This window comes from Peromyscus maniculatus, chromosome 20, assembly GCF_049852395.1.
Source record: "Peromyscus maniculatus bairdii isolate BWxNUB_F1_BW_parent chromosome 20, HU_Pman_BW_mat_3.1, whole genome shotgun sequence".
Lineage (NCBI taxonomy): Eukaryota > Metazoa > Chordata > Mammalia > Rodentia > Cricetidae > Peromyscus > Peromyscus maniculatus.
Window position 1 is genome coordinate 4,562,364 of NC_134871.1, and position 20,870 is coordinate 4,583,233.

Genomic DNA, 20,870 nt, shown 5'->3' on the forward strand with positions numbered 1-20,870 from the left:
TTCCCTATGGAAGGCAGCCTGGGGGGAGGGGGCTGGAAATCCCTGTTTTACCTGGTTGCTCCTAATAGGCCCTCATCATGCTGATTAGCCTTCCCTGAAGAAATGTGTGCCAGTTGGCATCTGCATCATTGACATTGCTTTCAAGTTGCCTGTCGTGGAAAATCAATCCAAAGGGGCTAAAACGATGAAGGGGATTTACTGAGGCCGCCCACTCCAGGCAAAGCTTTCATCCAGACGCTCCTCATGGCACTGGGGAGACTTTTCCATCTTTGGAGAGCAGGATGGTGGCCAGCCTTCCTGGTGTTCCTACCCTTCAATTTCCCTTTGAGGAGAAGAGTGTATTTGTTCCTTGGTGTCTTAGTCAGGGTTCTATTGCTGTGAAGAGACACCAGAACCATGGCAGCAACTCTTATACAGAAAAGCATTTCACTGGGGCTTGCTTACGGTTTCAGAGGTTTAGTCCATCTTCATCATGGTGGGCAGCATGTCAGCGCACAGGCAGATATGTTGCTGGAGAGGTTCCTGAGAGTTCTACATCTGGATCTGCAAGCAACAGGAAGAGAGAGACTCTGGGCTTGCAACAGGCTTTTTGAAAACTCAAAGACCACCCCCAGTGACACACTTGCTCCAACAAAGCCACGCCCCCTAATCCTTTCAAATAGTGCCACTCCCTGGGTACCAAGTATTCAAATCTAAGAGCATATGGGGGTCATTCTCATTCAAAACACTGTACTGGCCAAGAGCAGCAACAACAGAAAGTCCTCCTCCTCCTTTGCTTGGTATCTCTTAGGTCACAAGCCCAAGCTGCCCATCATCCTTCGCTGGGAAGACAGAATGGAGACTGGGAGCTATTTCCTTTTGCTAAGGCTGCTGAAACAAAGCCACCCCAGACAAGATGGCTGAATCAGCAAGAAGCCATGGTGTGTCTGTGCTGGAGGCTAGGAATCTGTGATCAACGTCAGTAAGGTTGCCCCTCCTGTAGGCTGCGAGGAGAGGAATTGTTCTAGGCCCTTCTCCCCGTGTTGACAACTGTCTTCTCTCTATAACACTTCACACTACCTTCCTTCTGTGCATGTCTCTGTCTCTTCACCTGGCTTTCTTTTATCAAGACACTGGTCATATTGCATCCGGGACCAAAGTTACCCCATTATGACCTCATCTTACCTAAGCATAAATACAACCATCTCGTTTGAAAATGAGGTCATAACCGGGTAGTAGTGGTGCACGCCTTTAATCCCAGCTCTTGGGAGGCAGAAACAGGTGGATCTCTGTGAGTTCGAGGCCAGCCTGGTCTACAGAGTGAGTTCCACGACAGCCAGAACTGCAACACAGAGAAACCTTGTGTGGAAAAACAAACAAAAAGGTCCTATTTTGAGGTACCCATATGCTGTGGGGTATCAGTGCCTTGGTGGCTCTAGCTGGTTAGTACATGGTATTTATATAAGATACTGGGAGTTAGGATCTCACTCATCCTTTTGCAGGGAGTCATGGTATAACCTATATCAGAACACCACATTGGTCATCACATGATCTGTTCTAAAATTTGGACCCTGGAACTGAGCACAGTCTACAGGTATGTTTGGCTTATATAGTGAAGAATAGAATAGATTTTAATTCCTCTCCAGACAATCGTATGCCATCACAATGGGACAACACTGAGCACTGTGACTTTCTCAGCACCAGCTCAGTACAGTGGCAGAAACACCTATACGGGCAAGCCACCACACTGGAAGCCTTAGAAACTCATTAACACCACTAATGTCCTATTTATGAGCTGGAGAGATGGCTCAGTGGGTAAGACTACTTGCTCTGAAAGTAAGAGGACCTAAGTTCAAATCCCCAACACTCAACACACACCCAAAAAAAAAAAAAAAGGTAGGTGACATGGCCATGAGTGCCCATAACCCCAGCACTGGGGAGCGGGAAGTCACCGGCCAGCTACTCTACCCTAAACTGTGAGCTTCCGGTTCAGGGAGAGACCCTGTCTCAAAAAATAAGATGGAAGGAGGCTGGTGAGCTGGCTCAGAAGGTAAATGTGCCTGACCTCCTGAATTTGAACCCTGGCATCCACACGGGGAAGGAGAGAAATAATTCGTGAAAACTGACCTTTGACCTCCACTTGTACCATATCGCTCCCACACCTATCCTCCTCCCCAACCCCACACAGAATAAATAAATAAAAACACAGTACAATTTTTAATAAGAACATCATTTGAGTAAAATAAAATAGTAAGGTGAAGAGCAATCAAGGACTACGTACACCTGATACCCTACTCTGATCTCTTCATGTGCACACACCTGTACATACATGTACACACATACCACACACACATACACATACCACACACACATACACACACACACACACACACATACACACACATGCACGCACGCACGCACGCACGCATGCACGCACGCACGCATGCACGCACGCACGCATGCACGAGATAGACAAGTAGTTAAAGTCTGACCTTTCAGAGTGAGACAAGTGTCTGGGAAACAGTGGTATTTCCTTCACCACAGATGTTGGCAAATGTTTCCGAGTGCTTGTGAAGTTCAAGCAGTCTGCATGACATGTGAGGGGTGACTCTCACTACGTCCTTCATGTCCTTTCACACTCCCATGACTTCTAGACATTAACCCTGCTCCTAGAACACACACACACCCTCAGTCTTTCAAAACCCAGACCAAAGGAGCCCCCTGTCCTCAGTGTGACTTCCTGGACCTGTTGATTGATTGAAATGATCTCATCATCCTTCCTCACGCCAACCTCATCTAGACAATCTCTCAATCAAGGCTGTCTTCTTAGGTCAGTGGTTCTCAACCTTCCTGATGTTGTGACTCTTTCATACAGTTCTTCGTGTTGTGATGACCCCCAACCATAAAATATTGTGTGCAGCTACTTCATCACTGTAATTTTGCTACTGTTGTGAATTGTAATGTAAAATATCTGTGTCTTCCAATGGTCTTAGGCAACCCCTGAGAAAGGGTCATTTAACCCCTGAGGGGTCACGACCCACAGGTTGAGAACCTCTGCCTTAGGCAGTTCTAGGCTGTAGCAAGTTGGCAGTTAAGAACTGACCATCAAAGGCTCCATGTGACCAGAAGGGAACAGGTTCCATTAAGTGCCTGTCACGTAATATACTGTGACAGTGCCAGGTGCCGGAGAAGATGGGAACACAACAGCCCTTACACATAGCTGGTAGGGTCTGAATTGGTACAATTGCTTTGAAAATAATCTAGAATCATCTTGTAAAATTGTTTCTTATAACTCCTCTTCCTGAGTGGGTTAGGCTAAATCACCCATTTAGCAAACCAATAACTTACTAGTTACTGTCCTTATGGCTGTGATACAATGCCTGTCGCAAGCAACTTGAGGAAGACGGGGTTTGTTTTGACTGACAATTTAAGGGCATGGTCCATCGTGGTGGGAGAGGCGTGGTGGTGGGAACCCCGTACTGTCGGTCAGAAGGCAGAGAAAGGTGAACACTGGTGCTCAGCTCACTTTCTCCTTTCCATTCAGTCTGTGGAATGATGTCACCCGTGTTCAGGGTGGGTCTCCCATCCTCAGTTAATCCTCTCTGGAAACACCCTCAAGGACATGCCCAGAGGTGTGTCTCCATGGTGATTCTAAATCGAGCGAAGGTGACGATGAAGACTAGTCATCAGACATATTTAGCATCTGTGATATGCCAGGCCCCAGGACAGTGTCTAGGGATAAAAACATAGAGACAAAAACACAGCCCCTACGTTCAAGGCTCATGGTCTAGCAAGGAAGATGGACAATACCTCTCATGGATGAGATGCAAGTCAGTCCATGGTAAGAGCAGAGGTGGGAGGCAGATGAGATTGGGGGATGTGAAGTCTACCACGGTAACAGATCTGGTCTCTGGGGATGGACAGTGCAGGAGCCCCAGTGATGGATGGGTGGTAACCCAGGCTCTAAAGTTTGGAAGCTGTGTGAACTTGAGCAAGTTCTAATCTTTAAGGGCCTCTCATTTTTAAAAGGTGGCGTGGGGACCTGGCCAGATGGTTCAGGTGGTAAAGGTGGTTTTTTGCCAAGCCTAACAACCTAAATTTCATCATCAGAACCCACACGATGCTGACTCCTGAAAGTTGCTCTCTGGCTTCCAGCCATTGCATGTGTTGCACACACACACACACACACACACACACACACACACACACACGCACGCACACACACACGTACATACACAAACACAAATAAATAAATAAGTATAATTTCTACATGAAAATGAAGCACAGATAGAATCTGGCACATGTACACAGGAAACCAAAAATACCTATTCATGATTGTGACTGTGCCTGCGTTTATCACCTGGGCCTTCAGGAGGAGGCACCAGGCACTAAAGGTAGGCAATGGAAGAAGTCCAACTTGAGTGAGAGACTGGTGAGAAAATGATGCACCAGAAGATTGCAAATCAGAGCAGAACCCAAAGGGGACGCAGCTATATACACCCGAGACTCACTGCACCCTGCCCTCCACCACTGACTTACCAATGCCTCCTAACACTCCAAGAGGCAGCGTCAGTCTGCCACCATCCGATATCTGCTCTTCAATGCTTCGGGGCGCAAGTGCAAGGAGAGGAGGTACCTGGGTACAGAACGTAAGGTCTTCAGAGACGATGCTAAGGGCCAATGGGGCTAGGGTCTGAAGTGGAGGAGAGGGAGGAAACTTCCGGAAGGAAGAGATACACAGAGCCCGGAAGCAGAGGCCTGGACCTCTAGTTCACCTGCACTGGAGTCCCCGAGGTTAAGCCCACCCAGGAGGATGTGGCCAGATAAGGCATCCTCGATAGTTACTAATGAGTGCCGGGGCCTCGTGCCGAACCCTTTGTTCTCCTTATCTTGTTTATCCCGCACAGCACCCTGTGACAGGGAGTGTCCCCACTTTACAGTTGGCAAACCGCGTCATCCGTAAGATGAAGTCATTTGGCCTGGGTCACAGAGGCAGAAACAAAGCCAGGGCATGGAGACAGCCTTCTTTGGTGCAGCCCGCCCCCGGATTTCGTTACCTCTCTCCCACTTTTTCTGATCACCTGTCTCGAACTCCTGTCCTTTCCTGCTGCTGCTGACCTGCATTCAGGGTCATCTGGGGTTTGTCTTCGGATGACTCAAGCTGTTGCACCCACAGAGGATCTAGGTCTTGAGGAACCCTTAGTCATGCCTAGGTGGTAGGAGCGAGCATGAGAGCCCTGTTCACCTTGGTGGAGAGACTCTGGAGGCGTGGACAGAGGTGGACAGAGCCCACCGTGGGAGTTAAGGCTGTGACTTGGTGGGAATCCCTCCGTCGCACCCAAGGAGAGTCATTTTTATTCATTCAAGCTCTGTGTCCTGGGCTATTAGCTTCTCCGTCCCTACATCTCCACTCCCATTCTGTTCTTCTCCTGGAGCAACCACTTCACAAGTCTCTTCTCAGGATCTGTTTTCAGAACCCCACCTCAAGACATCCTTAGCCTCTTAGCCATCCCCCTGCATCATCCTTTTGCTACTTATTTCTACTTGCTGCCCCCCCCCCCCCACACACACACCCTCTGGGGAGCAGGAGCCAATTGCCACCTGCACCGCTCTCCCACGGCCTGGATCTTCCCTGGAGTTTTCCTCTTACACATTCCTGGGGCCACACACCAGACAAGGCCCCCCCTCCACACAGGGTATAGGCTGACTACTCAGGCTTCACTGTTCCCAAACTCCAACAAGCAGGGACATGACCCACCTCCCAGGGCGTGGGACAATGGGGTTGTAGTTGGAGACGGGTGTCAGGCCCTGTTCAGACTTGTGCTGGTGCTGAGGCAGATACTTGAGGATCAGCCCTGGGTGTCTGGAGGAGAAAGTCAGACAGACCACTCCCCCGGGGAAGGATGCCAAGCCTGTAAGTAAAGACCCTGTGTAAAACGAACAGGTCTTGGGCTAACAAGTTTCCCGAGGAGTCGGTAACACAAAGTTAGACACATCCACCTAGGGCACACCGAGTCAAATTTCTTCCACTGTCTGGTGTCACCTCACAAGGGGAAGACGCTAGGTGGTCCAGGGAAACCTTTGGAAGACGACGCTGACTCAGTGATTCCCCTGTCTGGGTCTATGTGAACTTGAGACTAGAGACTCATGTCACCATTGTTTACCAGTCACATGTGGCTTCCTAACTGGACTAAATTCAATTTAAGAGGGAAAGGGTGGGGCGGGACAGCTCAGCCTGGGAACGGCATTGTGATCCTGGTCTCTTTGAGTTCAGTCTTTTCATCTAATGAGAACATATCTCTCTCTCTCTCTCTCTCTCTCTCTCTCTCTCTCTCTCTCTCTCTCTCTCTCTCTCTCTCTGATGTTGACAGTGTCGGGGAGACCACGGAGGAGGAAGACACTCTCAAGGGTGACAGTGGATAGTATCCAGAGAGGCTATTTTGTCAACTTACTTTAGGTAGGCTTTATACTATTTCTTAAAGTTTTATAGAAAATATAACTTCCTAGGGTGTGTTTTCCTGTTCAGGTGACTGACAGGCTTGTTTGGATTCACTTTCATGAAGGGAACAACGGATGTCTTTATCCTTTACCAGAAAGCTTCCAGCCATGTATAGTAATATTCTGATTTTTTGAGCAGTTGAGATGGTCATAGATCTACCCAGGGCCAGGGATGTGAATCACATCCCATTCTTTTGATCAATAATCAAAGTCCTGTGGTTTCCAATTTTACAAGCTGCTGATGACGAGGGAGGGGACCATCCACAATGGCCCTCCAGCCTGCTCATATCTGACCCGCTGTCTAAGGACACCACAAACGACAGGAAATTGCTAAAACTCCTGAGCTGGAGGTGACCACTCTGAGAACAATCCAGAATATCACACCTGGGCCTGGCATATACCTGAGTCTCACCCGTTTCCAGAAGACTGGGCCATTGATCCTGACATTCACCGTGCACAGTCATCTAAGAAATCAGGCCATTGGCAAACAAACAAACAAAACAAAACAAAAACATTCCAGGCTCCACCTTCACTCTGTGTTCTTTTCTCCAGAGAGGGAGTGTCAAAGCCAAACCTGTGTTCTCCCTTTCGGGGTGAGAAGGGGGCAAAGGAGGGGGTTGTGGGAGCAGCGTGGAAAATGAGGGTGGAACCCAAGCTTTCGTCACACCCCGCCAGAAGACAGCCTGTCAGGCAGGGCGGCCATCTTCCTAGTGTCTGATTCTATCTGCCAGGTCTTATCTCTTCCTTTATCTCCCAGGCCGCAGCATAAGACTTCGCAATCTGCCCCCCACAACCCCCCCAACACACACACACCTCACCTAGCTCCCACCCCGTCAGTTGTAGCTGACGGGTCTTATGTTGCCCAGGACCACAGGGACACGGCCCTGCCCTCCCTGCATCCCTGCATCCCTGCCCCCCTCCCTCCCATCCCTAACTCCCCTTATTTCCTTAATAAGATTTTACTTTAATTTTTGAGAAAGTAATACCATCTTCTCAAGATTATAGATTGTAACTATTAAACTGATAAATCTTCCCTCCCTCGTCTATGTCTCAGAACTTCAGGTCTGCTGTGTGACCTCTTCTAGAGTTTTTTTTTTTCTTTTTTTCTTTTCTCTTTTCTTTTCTTTTCTTTGTATATGTGCAGGTGTCTTTGACTGCGAGGTACAGGCATAGATGCCAGAGGTCAGTAGCTCATCCCTTAAGTGCCATTCACTTGATACAGTTTCGTTACTATTTCGGTTTGGGTTTTAGTTTTGTTTTTTGCTTTTGTTTGGTTGGTTTTATGGTTTTATGGTTTTTGGGTTGGGGGGTGTATGTGTGTGCATGCATATGCGTGTGCATGTGTGTGTGTGCGTGTGTGTGTGTGTGTGTGCGTGTGCGTGTGTGTGTGCGTGTGTGTGTGTGTGTGTGTGTGTGTGTGTGTGTGTTTATAGAGTTTCTCACTGACCTGGAACTTTCTGAATAGGCTATGCTGGGTGACCAGAGAACTCCAGGAATCTGCCTTTCTCTGCTTCACCAAGCTGCAATTACAAACACATGCCACTCAGTCTTTCTATTTTTTTTCATCGAATTTATATATTTAGTGTGTTTTAGAGGGAGTGCCACCCTGCTCATGTGGAGGAGGTCAGAGGACAACTTGAAGGAATCAGTCCTCTCTTTCTACCACGTGGATCCTGGGGATCACACTCAGGAGGTCAGGCTTGGTGGTAGTCACCCTTACAGGCTGAGCCATCTCGATAGCCCACACCCAGCCTTTCATGTGGGTTCTGGAGCTCAAACTCGGGTTCCATGCTTGTGCAGGATGAGTATGCTAGTTCGCTTCCTGTTGCCGTGATCAAACACTCCAACCAAAATCAACTTGGGGAGGAAGTGGTTGATTTGGCTTACATTGCCACATCACAGTCCATCCTTGAGGGAGGTCATGGCAGGAACCCCAGCGGGAACAGAGACAGGAACCACAAAGGAAGGCGGCTTAACTGGCTCGCTCTCACGGCTTGCTCGGCCTGCCTCCTTATACACCCCAGGCTGTGGGCCCAGGGAATGGTACCTCCCACAGTGGGCGGGGCCCTCTCACATCAATCATCAATCGAGGAAATCCCCGCCCCTTGGCACACAAGCTGATAGAGGTAATCCCTCAGCTGAGGCTCCGCCCTCTTCCCAGATGACCCTAGTCTATGTCCAGGCGACAAAAGCTAACGAGCACACTGAGCCATCACCCCACCCTCTCACAGAGATATTTTAATGCTTATGTGGCAATACTTACGCGCTACTCTGCTCATATGTTTCCACCCCCTACATCCCCTGGGGACTTCACACCACAGACAGTAACACACAGCATTCTGCTCCTGGGTTCTCTTCGTGAAGACTACTTCTTAGAGATCTTTCCACGTCCAGGCATAAAGAGCGTCCTCTCTCACGTTTTCTCAGCTCTCTGGTTCCCTAGTCCGCGCAACTTACTCCATCAGTCTGAAACAGGTGGCTGTTCACCGCGGGTACTGTAAATAACGAACAACTGTAGACAGAGGGCGTGTCCCGAGTATAGCCTGTAACTGGAGCAGAGTTTCCGGGTTGAAGGTAACCTGACTTGCGCTTTTTGTAATGGCTACCAAACCTCACATCATAAGAACCGCACCAACGTACATTCTGCAAACATGTGTAAAAGAAATGTTCCTGAAATGTTAAAATTGGAACCATACTTACACTTACATCCTTTTGTTGGCCTACGGTGTGCCGGGCACATGCTACTTGTCTTACTCAATTCCCATTGCAACCTTTTGAGTCAGGCTGTAATTGGTCCTGTCTTCAGAGCTGAAATCCAAGATTCATTGTTGATGGCAGAAAATTAAAGAAAGGAGGACATTTGCTTCTTCTACACTCCTTGCTATTCTTAGTCTTTCATCTAGAAGTCGAGAAACAGATGAGGGACTGGGGATGCCACTCGGTGGTAGAACACTCTAGTACGTGCACAACCCTGTGTGTGATCCCTAACACTGTGTAAAAAAAGGTAGCCTCATCCTGGCGGTGGTGGCACACACCTTTAATCCCAGCACTCAGGAGGCAGAGGCAGGCAGATCTCTGTGAGTCTGAGGATAGCCTGGGCTACAAGGCAAGTTCCAGAACAGCCAGAGCTGTTATATAGAGAATCCCTGTCTCGAAAAACCAAAAACAACAACAACAAATAGGGGCAGCCTCCTGGTGAATATTCATCTTGATATCCATCCTCCACTGAGCCCTAGATCACACCAGGCACACCATCTGACAAATCCTCAGATGGCCAGTGACACAGGCTCTGTTGTCCCCTTGCATTTTCAGTAATGAGGAAATCCAAGGCTGGCATGGTGAGTGTCTCTGGGTCAAGGTTACCCAAAGTGTAGACACATCCCAGGTTTGATCCCAGGCTGGCTGCGGCACTCAGGCCTTTCCTTATACATGGAGGTCACAGTCTAGAAGTTTCCAGAACACAAAGACCTTGGCAATTATCTGTAAAACAGTACATTAACAATAGAGGAAAAACCGAGACCCAGAAGAGAGGGAAAAGGCCTGCTGAGAGGCTGCCCTGGACAAGGTTCTCGTCTCCCGGTCCCCGGGCAGTGCCTTTTATTCCCACCTTGCTGTCACTTACATTTATAAACCTGGGACAGTCTCTTTCCTACGAACTTCCTCCCCCTTGGGTAATGACAACTATGATTGAGCCCATGGCTCTACATTCTCCTAACCATAGCCAGCAGCTCCAGGAGGGGACGTGACGTGTTGAATGTTATAGTCAATCAGTGAATGGCAGAGCGATGCACTGAACCTAAGGAATTTTATGTTAAAATTCATGACTTTTAGGGGCAGGATGGTACAGTGGTTAGGACGTTTGTCATTGGAGTGACAAGAACTGATTCTCCCACTTATTTGATGAACACGGAGAAATTTCAGTTTTCAGAAGCTTACAGGTATCCCTTAATCAAAGACATATTCACATTCATGTTCATGGCTCCAATGTTTACAATAGCCCAAAGGTGAAGGCCCCCAGTGTCTATTTACAGAGGGATGGAGAAGTAAAGTGGTTTACCCCATAGGTTATAGCTTGGATATGATGCGTTCCTCAACAAGGGCAGTTCCTGAAAGGTCAGTCACCAGCTGGTGGCACTATTTTTGAAGGATCTGGAAATGTTAAGAGGAAGTGCCTAGCTGGGAGACACAGGTCATTAGGAGCCTGTGTCGTGTCCCAGACTGATACCTGTCTCTCTCTATCTCTCCATTCCTGTCTGCCCCATGTCTTCCTGTCTGCCCCAAGCCGAGTAGCCTCTGCCACATGCCACCATTATGTTCTGCCGTTTTCCGAATTTTAGAACCATCAGAGCCGAGGCCTACAGACTGAAAGTCCCTCCCACAAGCTGTTCTGAGGGGTGTTTTATCATACCAGCACAAAAGCAAACACACCATCCAGGGACTATTCTATGGCCTAAAGACAAAGCAATAACATGGGTGGAATTTGAGAACCTCACACTGAGTGAAACCAGTCTCTGTCTCTGTCTCTGTCTCTGTCTCTGTCTCTCTCTCTCTCTCTCTCTCTCTCACACACACACACACACACACAGATGGGCTCTACTAACTCCATCTATGAGAGGTCACTAGAAAAGTCAACTTCACTGAGACAGAAAGCAGGCTGGGGGCCGTGGGGAGTGAGAAGGGCCATGGAAGTTATCTCATGGGCATGGAGTCCTAGTTTGGAAAGCCCAAAGGAACTGTCTGAATGGTTATAGTGGCCTCTCAACAATGAGAGTGGGTTGGATGTACGTATAGACATTTGAAAGTGACTATAAAGGCAAGTTTGATGGTAGGGATATTTTATCAAAATTCTTTTCAGAAGGAAAAAAACTATGTCTGTTTTGAAGAGCTGTGAAAATGAGGAGACAATATGATCAGCGCTCACAGGCCGAAGCCGTGCTCTTGCCATTGGTACCTGCTGGATCTGTGGAGGGACCCTGGGAGGCCGCGGTCTCCCTGTTTGTAAGGGGAGGTGCCCGCTATCTTGCCTCCTTCACTGGGTGTTTGTGAACCACAAATGAGAGCTCAGGTGTGAAAATGCTTATAAACTGTTAAGAAAGAAAAAGAAACCGCGAAACGATTGATCAAGGTGTAACCACCACAGTTCTTCACTGGCTGGGTCTTTTATGTCTTCTCCTTTTACACCTCGTACCCCCATCAGAGTGTCTGTCACCGCTGTAGGGGTGACTTCTTTGAGTCTCTCTCCTCCTTACCTGTCTGTTGAGTCTCCAGTGACAAAGCACCCGCACCCTCTAAGCGGGGAGGGCCATCCATTTCTGCTGACATCAAGTCTAAGAGACTTGGACATCCCTTCGTATACTTTCAGCCATGGACATGGGGGAAGAGTTTCACCTGTGCTTTGTGGAGGGGATCCCCTCCCTGGCCAGGCCAGCCATAACTGTGTAACTGCCGAGCCCTAGACAAGCAGGCAGACTCTGCGGGTCAGTGGACATTATTTCCCTCTGGGGGATCCAAGGAAAGGGAGGGAGGGACAGTTCACTGAAAACTGGGAGAACTCTCATGGGCCTCCCAGAAAAAGGGGACTCCAGGACATGGGCAGCCTCGTTGTTTTAGATGTTTTCATTACATTGTCTGAACTCGTGCGGAGTGTCTCAGGCTTACCTGAGGATGCAATTCTACAGTCTGTGAGCTCAAAAACAATGTGAACTACCTGCCCTGTGGGAGTAGACCTGGCTGCTGAGTGGGCGGTAAAACCTGTCTGTCCACACAACAGACCTGGGACCCGGGAGATGGACTGACTGGTTCAAGCTCTCTGAGGGAACATCTCCAACCTGGAGCCCTGGGTCCCGGGGCCCTAGACTGAAGGGAGGGCTGAATATGAGGCAACTGGAGGAGTAAATACGTGTTCTCCTGGACAGGATAGCTGGGCAGCTAACTCGTGACCAAGCTTGCCAGATGGGAGATATCACCTCTTTGACATTCTTCCTTTTGACTCATCGCAATTCTGCAGCAGCGTGTCCTACAAAAGGGAGTGCTGGTCAACCACAGAGAAGAGGAAGAGAATGTGATGAGGTGGCTGTTTGACTCACCAAATATGAAGGAAGGAACAAGCTTAGTCAGATTGTCATGGATCAACCAAGGACTTTCTCCTCAAGAGAGGAAAAGAAAATGGCAGACACAGTGCTTCCTCACGGCAGTGCAGTTTGCCAAGGAGCTCAAGGCATCTCCATAACTACATAGTAATTCTGGTGGGGTTTGTTCGCAATCATGGAGCTGGTGGTCATTGGTGTAGGATGGATGCACTGAGGTAAGGCAGGAAGAAGTTAGATGATTGGACAGAGCACGTATGGCTTACCTGTTTGACTTTACAAAGTAAAAGTCATAGCCTCAGGCAGGGATCCAACTTTTTCCTGCGTGTAGCCAATGTCATAAGGCCAGGAAGTCAGCAAGTCTGGGCTCAGGTAAAGAGAAAGTAGCATTTGGCCACACCCAAGAACAGTTTTTGGTCAGGCATTCCTGACAACTTGCAGCACCAAAGCATGCCCACACCTCTTACAGATGAAAGCTGGTAGAAAACACCGATGGTCCACTGGGGCTGGGCAGTGCTTGAGTGTGGGTTGGGGACAGAGAGAGAGAGCTCCTTGCTAAAAATGTCACTCCATTGGTTTGAGGTATTATAGTCTCAGTGGCTCTGATTTCAAAATCAAGTGCCACTATGTGTGGAATGTACTCAGGCTCTACCTTCTATGGTACCCTGACTCAGCATTTATTTACAGCCCTCTCCAAATCCAAAGAAGGATTTGACAGTAACTCATATTTATTTTTCAGATAATCAGCTTAAGAAACAGTCATTTTGGCAAATTCTGGGAGCAGTTAGAAAGAATTTGGACTCTACCTTGGACATTTCACTTCTCTATTCAAATACTCCAATAGTGTCTGACCCATTGCACTTTAAATGGAATCCAAACTTGGCATCTTTCCGGGCCTTGCATGCTTTGGTCCTAGTCTGGCTCATTATTCCCACTGCCTATCATTCACCATCTTGTTCTCTGCCTCCTACCTCACTGTAACTATTAGCTCATTTTTGTTGCTGTGATAAAATACCATGACCAAACCTATAGAAGATCTCATTTTGGCTTACAGTTCCAGAGAGATAAGAGTCTATCACGGAGTCTACCTGCATGGCCGTAGGGCAAGAAGCTGAGAGCTCACATCTCAACCACACAAAGGAAGCAGAAAAAGCAAACTCAAAGTCTGAGGCTGTAGTTGGAATTTTCTTTGAGCCGCCAACCAGCTCCCAAATAAAGACACAGAAACTTATTAATTACAAATGCTGGGCCTTAGCGTAGGCTTGTTCCACGAGCTCTTATAACTTAATTTAACCTGTTTCTATTCACCTATGTTTTACTTTGGGGCTTTTTAACCTTTCTTTCATTCTACATGTCCTACTTTCCTGCTTCCTCCATGTCTGTCTGTCTGGCCCCTGGTGTCTCTTTTCTATAGATGTAACGGTCTTATTAAATAAGAAAAACAGAGCCAAATGCAGAGTTAAAAGCCCAAGAGGACAGAGCAGTAGCTAAGAGCTGAGACTAAAACCGCCTTCTTACCACCCGCTGCCACTGCCATCCTTCCCCTGAGAAAGAGACCTACTTCCTGTGTGTTTGTCTTTTTATTGACTTTCTGTTCTGCCTTCTTATTGGCTGTAAACCCAACCACATGACCTCCTTGTCACTGCCTGTCTGTACAGACCTTCAGGTCTTCTATGGTTAGGATTGAGATTAACACAGAGATCTGCCTGTCACGTGATTGGGATTAAGGGTGTGTGCTACCACTGCCAGACTTCTGCTATGGCTTGCTATTAGCTCTGATCCCCCCAGGCAACTTTATTTATTAACATACAAATCAAATCACATGTCAACACAAATAAAATATCACCATACTTTTCTTTCTCCTGAGCCTAAATTTCTCCTCCTATTTATCTCTCCCTGTCCCATCTATACCTCTTCCCTCACTATTGGCTGTTCAGCTTTTTATTAGACCAATCAGGTGCCTTAGGCAGGCAAGGTAAAATAGCAACACATCTTTATGTAATTAAACAAATGCAACACATCTTTACACAGTTAAACAAATATTCCACAACATAAACAAATGCAATACATCTTTACATAGTTAAACAAATACATCACATCTTTGCACAGTTAAACAATTATTCCACAACATGAGGCTCTGACCTTTCAAAGCCTGCCCCCAATGACATAATTCTTCACACTAAAGCCCCCTAAAGATTCTACAGGTTCCCAAAACAGCACCACCAGATGGGAACCAAGTGTTCAAATATCTGAGACTATGAGGGACATTGCTCATCCAAACCACCACACAACATGAATGCATCAGGCTCTTTACATCTGTAGAGATGTCCCACAGCTGCCCTATCTATGGGTAGAACTGTGCCTTTTCTCCTGGGCCATCTCTATCCTTCAGGATTCAGTTTGAAATGCCACCATTTGCCACCCTGACCAAGTTTATTCTGGTATTTCACAACACTCTCTTCATTTCCTCCTTACAGATTGAATGTGTACATGTGTGCATGTGTGTGTGTGTATGTGTGTGTTTGTGTGTGAAGTTGATCCTCAATATTTGCAGATTTTATATTTATGATTTTGCCTCCTCCCTAAAATTTGTCACTCCAAATCAATACTTCAAGCACTACCAAGGTCATTTAAGAGCTGGCACAGAGCAGAGAAATACTTGAGTCACCTGACACATGTGTTTCTAACTAAAGCCAGCAAGTAGCACTCTGTCTTCTTGTTCCAGCTCTCACATTGTCACACTTAAACCAACAACCTTTTCACAGTCAACTTGGTGTCCTGCAGTCAGAAGTTTTTCTCCAGTCTTGCCCATCCCCGAGGTCCCATATCCACTTATAAAATAATCACTCAGAAGCTTATATTAATTATAACTGCTTGGCCATTGGCTCAGGCTTATTACTGACTAGCTCTTACATTTAAATTAACCCATAATTCTTATCTATGTTTAGCCACATGGCTTGGTACCTTTTCTCAATTCTGCCTTGTCATCTTGCTTCCTCTTTGTTAGGCTGGCAACTCCTGACTCGCTTTCCTTTTCCCAGCATTCTCCTCTTCTGCTTTCCCTGCCTATACTTCCTGCCTGGCTACTTGTCAATCAGCGTTTTATTAAACCAGTGCATAAAAGCATTATCCCACAGTAAAAACTTTCAGCTACAGTGTCCTATTTTCTCCATTGTCTTACCCTTTGTTGGTCATTTCATTGTGTGTTTAAAAAAGCCCCCAGGTTCAGTACTAAAATTTTCTGAGTCCAGGATGATTATACTGTGTCTTGGAGGGGAAATGTGTGTGTTAGAAGTGTTAGATCCAACTTACTCAAGCATGAACTGTATTACTGTTGGCCATGAGTTCAATGTCAGTGAATCATTAGAATATATTAAATAAGGTCTCTCTAAACATAAACACTCATGGAACAAGTTCAGGTGTTGGTTGGCCCACGAAACTAGAGGCTCATGGGAGCCCAACCTGGTGTTTCCCCCAGAAGCCATGATGACTTACTTTGGCAAATTCAGTTCTGTGATTATGTCACAGACTATACAGTTACAAATAATGAGAAGAATCTGTGTTTTAGTCATCTTTTTAGGGCTAATATAGCACAAAATGTACCACAACTGAACAGCCTAAAGTAGCCACAGTTTGTCTTCTGGTCATTCTGGAGGACAGATGTCTGAAACCAATGTGCCATCAGGGACAGGCTTCCTCCATAGGCTCAGACAAGAATTTCTCGTTGATTAATGGCATTTGCTGACAATCCATATGTGGTAGTTTGATGAAAATGACTCTTATAGGCTCATACGGAGTGGCACTATCAGGAGGTGTGGCCTTATTGGAGTATGTGTGGCCTTGTTGGAGGAAGTGTGTCACTGGGGTTGGGCTTTGAGGTTTCAAATGCTCAAGCCAGGCCCAGTGTCACTCTCTCTTCCTGCTGCCTGCCGATTCAGATGTAGAAATCTCAGCTCCTTCTCCAGCACCATGTCTGCCTGTGTGCTGCCATGTTTCCTGCAATGACAATAATGGGCTAAACCTCTGAACATGTAGACCAGCTCCAGTTAATTTTTTTCCTTTATAAGAATTGCTGTGAGATAAGCCGGGCGGTGGTGGCGCACGCTTTTAATCCCAGCACTCGGGAGGCAGAGCCAGGCGGATCTCTGTGAGTTCGAGGCCAGCCTGGGCTACCAAGTGAGCTCCAGGAAAGGCGCAAAACTACACAGAGAAACCCTGTCTCGAAAAACCAAAAAAAAAAAAAAAGAATTGCTGTGAGATAGGTGATGGTAGCACACACCTTTAATCCCAGCACTTAGGAGGCAGAGGCAAGCTGATCTCTGTGAGTTCAAGGCTAGCCTGGTCTACAAAGTCCCAGAACAGCCAGAGCTCTTACATAGAAACCCTGTCCCAAAAGACACACACACACACACACACACACACACACACACACACCCTGCCACCACCACCACCAAAAAAAAAAAAAAAAAAAAAGAGTTACCATGGTTATAATGTCTCTTCACAGCAATAGAAAAACCTAACTAAGACACCATGGCATTCCTTAGCTGGCAGCCACGTCTCTGTCATTGTTATCACTTGGCATCTGTCCTGTGTTGACTTTGTGTCTCTCCTCCTCTTATGTCTTAGTTTATTTTCCTGTTGCTGTGATAAATACTACGACAAAAGCAATTTAGGGGCCAAAGGGTTTATTTTATCTCACAGATGGAGGTACAGTCCACCATGACAGGGAAAGTCAAGGCAGCAGGAGCTTGCAGCAGTTGGTCACATTACATCTTCCATCAAGGAAGCAGTGGAATGCAAGCACATTGGTGCTTAGCTTGCTTTCTCCAAGCTTGTACAGCCCAAGAGCCCTTGCGTAGGACATAGCACCGCCCACAGTTACCAGGTCGTCCTACTTTGTTTAACTTGCTGAAGATAATCCCTCATAGATAAACCCAGAAGGCCATCTCACAGGTAATTCTAGCTTTCTGTCAAGTTGATAACACTACCCATCACATTTATAAGGATACAAGTCACATTGGATTCAGGGCCCAACCTACAATACAGCTTCATCTTAACTAAATATATCTGTAAAGACCTTACTTTCAAATATAACCACCTTCTGAATTTCTCTGAAGGACTTGAAAGGCAGGGGGTAGTGGAAGACCCCACTAGTCTAGCCAATAAAATGCAAGCACATGTACATATTGTTTATTTCACTGACTTTTTTTTTTTCTGTCTTGTTAGATTGTAAGGCTCATGAGGCAAGGAAAGACTTTCTTATTCATCTTTTACTCTCCAATGCCCAGGTCAGCCTGATACATGGTAGGGGTTCAGTCAGTATTTATAGCAAAAGAATGAAGGAGTTTCACAGCTTAGAACGTCCAAGGTCATTGAGTCTTTGGGGATTAAACTCTCAGGAATCATAGGTTCCTGGTTGTCTTAGTTAGGATTTCTGTTGCTATGGAGAGACACCATGACCACGGCAACTCTTATGGAGGAAAAACATTTTATTGGAGTGGCTTACATTTTCAGAGGTTTAGTCCATTAACACCATGGTGTGACATGGCGGTGTTCAGGCAGACATGGTGCTGGAGAAGGAGCCAAGAGTAGAGAAGGAGCTACACCTTGATCCCACAGGCAACTGGAAGTGAACTGAGATCCTGGGCGGTATCTTAAGCATAGGAAACCTCAAAGCCCACCCCCATAGTGACACACTTCCTCCAACAAGACCACACCTACTTTGACAAGGCCACACCTCCCAGTAACGCCCTCCCCATATGGGGGCCAATTACATTCAAACTACCACACTGGTTATCACTCACCTATTGGGTCAAGCAAGAAGATGCTAAGTGGGAGGGCTTAGTGCCTTATGCCCTCTCTAACTCCACCTTAGCCAGTTACTGGGCTTATATCTATATTACATATTCTGCTTCTGTGGAGAGACGCCTCAGTGGTCAAGAGTACTTGCTGCTCTCCCAGAGTTCCATTCCTAACACCCATGGCAGGTGACTACAGCTACAAGTTCAGGGGCTCTGACACCCTCTTCCATCCCCCATTGGCATACACACAGGAACATGCGTACTCACACACAGACCCACACACAAATAAAATCTTTAAAAGGGAGGAAACCCCACAAGTCTAGGCCCCTATTTTATACGTAAAGAAACAGGTCCAGAGACACGAAGGAGTCCGCCTCTGGTCACCAGCCTGGAAGTGTAGAGACAAAGCTGAGGCTTATGTCCTGGGAGTCCTACATGAGCAGCTTTGCCTCTACTCTGTCTTCTGCCAAGACATTCAACAGGAGGACTTTGGAATTCGCCCTCTCTGGGACCCTGTTTTTCTATCCAGAGAAACTTCTGAGAGAAGGAACAGCCCCCGTGGCATGTGCCCCTTCCCCAGAGCTCCTAAAAGGCCCTTTGTGCCAAGTTCTGTGGACATTCCACAGGCCCGTTTTAGACAGATCCGTCTGCCAACAGGTCACACACAGTCCTTGCCTTCATCTCCGAGCTCAGACCCGCTGGGCCTTTCTGCTTTTAAACACACCCTTTACTTTCTCGGAAGCCAAAGCCAAGCAAGGCAGGGTGGGCTCAGAGGCTCTGGATGAAAGGGGTGGGGTGAACCGCCAGAGGAAGGGGTCTGTTTGGCAGACCTGGCTAGAGAAGAAAACTATGCTGATTATCTCCCAGGCCAGCTGTGGGAACAAAGGCTTCATCGCAGCAGCAGATTATAAATAGCCCGGAGTCCACTCCCAGTCACTTGAAAACGGGGAGATTTTTCCTGTGTTGGAGGAACAGGGTTATAAGCTATGCTGACTCCTTCCACAACCCCCACCCTCAAAGGGCTATGATTTATGCCTTAGCACCCTTGCTGAAATCAAGGATCACACTGCCCCGACAAACAATGATTAATTCATTGCCAAGTTCAAAAAAAAAAAAAAGAAAGAAAGAAAGAAAAGAAAAAGGCATTCCTTTGGAAGCCATCTCTTTCCTTTGGCACAGACGCTGACCCATGAGACCAGCAGGGCAGTTTCGCCTCAAGCTCATGGCCCTGGGTTTTACTGGGCCCTCTCTGGGACTGGCTGGATAAGGATGGGGAAAAGCAGAAGCAGGGTTTAGGGAGGTGGGAAGTGCTAATGTGGGGAGGAAGGGAGCAGAGACAGGTGGGAGAGAGCAGGAATGAACTTGACCGTGTACTGAGGTGCTCCAGGACAGAAAGACCCAGTTTTAGGAGTGTTACATTTACATTCGACCTAGAGGGCAGCCATTCCATAACTGAAGAAAATGAAGAATCGGGTCTCAGTGTGAACATCCCTGACCCCCCCCTAGACCCATGGGCTCACCCACTGGGACCTCAAACACTTTCCACCTCCCTCTCTTACCTGACCTTCACACCAACTGTTTTGTTTTTCTACAACCAAAGATCATGCCTACTTGTTATTAAAAAAGCTTAAAATTCTAGAAAAATTAAAGGAGGAAGAAAAATAAACCATTAAGTACTGAGGTTCTGAGACAGTGATGTTTGCACAAACACCTTTTCTTACTGTATATACAGATGGATTTAATTTTACCTAAAATCATGGCTTTGGGGAGAAATAAATGGGACAGGGCCTGGGGATGTAGCTCAGCTGACCGAGTGCTTGCCTAGTGTGCATGAAGCCCTGACATCTCATAAATTGCATATGGTGGTGCACCTTTACATTCTAGCACTCAGGAGGATCAGGAGTTTAGGTCATCTTTGTCTACAAAGTAAATTTGAGGTCAGCCAGAGATACACGAGACCCTGTCTAAAAGAGGAGGGTGGGGCGGGTATGTGGAGCATTCAGCCAGGTGAGCGAGTGAGGAAGGTTTAATGAAGGGATTATTCACACGAATGTGGGCCGAGTTAGGACAGTCAGAAGGACTCAGGCAGGACACCCCAAGAGCAGTGAGCAAATGCTGTTATCATTTGTGGGGCTGAATTGTAAGTGAAGGAAATAGAGCTTGCTGGGAACTGTAGCCTCAGGGGAGACACAGCCAGGCCCAGCAAGCAGCAAAGATGGTACCAGAGGAATAAATGCCCTCACCTCATGATCCTCCCACTCCCCAACTGATGGTGCCCCCTGCTGGCCAACCCAGCGGGTGGAGATCTAGAGTAGGGCAACCAGCAGCAGCTCAGTAGAGTGGGCAGGAAGGGCAGGCAGCGGCGTCTATAGAGCCCGCAATAATCCTGCTTTTATTATCCAGTAGCAAACCAATCCATCTCTAACCAGTGACTAAGCTTCATCAGCAGGGTCTCTCGATGGCTGGACAGTCAGTTTCTAACCAGGGGCATAGGCAAAGCTGTGCT

General features: G+C 47.2%; 1 long non-coding RNA gene across 1 annotated transcript in view; it reads left to right on the forward strand.

Moving 5' to 3' along the window:
• The first annotated feature begins 3,068 nt into the window (after window positions 1-3,068).
• The window catches only part of LOC121824345 (uncharacterized), a 50,039-nt gene continuing 32,237 nt past the window's right edge, over window positions 3,069-20,870 (forward strand). The window contains exons 1-2 of the long non-coding RNA XR_006066191.2: window positions 3,069-3,202; window positions 6,351-6,436. This is a non-coding gene — a long non-coding RNA (uncharacterized LOC121824345). The remainder of the gene's footprint in view (window positions 3,203-6,350; window positions 6,437-20,870) is intronic.